A 941-nucleotide genomic window follows, 5' to 3' on the forward strand; every position below is an offset into this window, starting at 1 on the left:
CGCCCCCGCCCTCCGGAACTGCGGCTCCCGCCCCTCGGAGGGGCGGTGCGCCCTCTCCTCCCCGCCTACCCCGCCGCTCGCGCGCCCGCTGCGTCTCCGGCGCGAGCGCGCCCCTGGGCGGCTTGTGCTGGACGCGCTCCGGGCTTTCCCCAGGCTGCTCGGTCCAGATGCCGCCCACCTAGCCTCCAAGGCGCCGGGAACAGGCTGCCTTACAGCTTGAGCTGTGCTCGTTCCTTGGCGGCGGCGGTGACTCGGGAACCGGGTGCCGGGTTCGGAGCTGCTCCTCTCTCCGGCTCTGCAGTCCCGTGGTTCCCCCAGAAAAAAGACACGGTTAGCTTCCCGACCTTGTCTCGAAATTCATCTCTCAACGCCGCGTCTGCAGCCTCCCCACCCGGCGTCGCTCCGAGCGGCTAGGCCCTCCTCCAGGCCACGTTCAAGGACCTGAGGGTTTCCCCTAGACTACCCCCCCACCGCGCGTCACCCCCTGCGCTTAATGCTTAGGAATTTTGATTCCAAACGAACCGAAGAATTAAATATCCGTGTGCCTCACAGATCTTTAAGCATCTTAGGGACATTATGTAATAAAATTCTCAAACTCAAAATGTACAGAATTAGGTTGAAATTGAAATCTCCCGGGACTGCATTGTTGCGGACGGTAGCCACAAGAGGTTAAGTGAGCGCTTGAAATGCAGCTAGTTCGAAAGCGGTTGTGCTGTTAGTGTTGACAATACACCGTGCATGTAGATCATCTGGTTAATAAATCTTATACCGGTTACACGCTGAAATGGTAAGTTTTGGATATATTGCGTTAAGTTAGTTTCACTTTTTAAAAAACGTTTTTTAAAAAAACGTGACTAGCTCCTAGAAAAATTTTATTAAACGTGGATTGCACTGCTTTAGAATGGAAAAAAGAGTTACTTCAGAAAATAACGTAACTTAGT

Source organism: Marmota marmota, unplaced genomic scaffold, assembly GCF_001458135.2.
Source record: "Marmota marmota marmota unplaced genomic scaffold, marMar, whole genome shotgun sequence".
Lineage (NCBI taxonomy): Eukaryota > Metazoa > Chordata > Mammalia > Rodentia > Sciuridae > Marmota > Marmota marmota.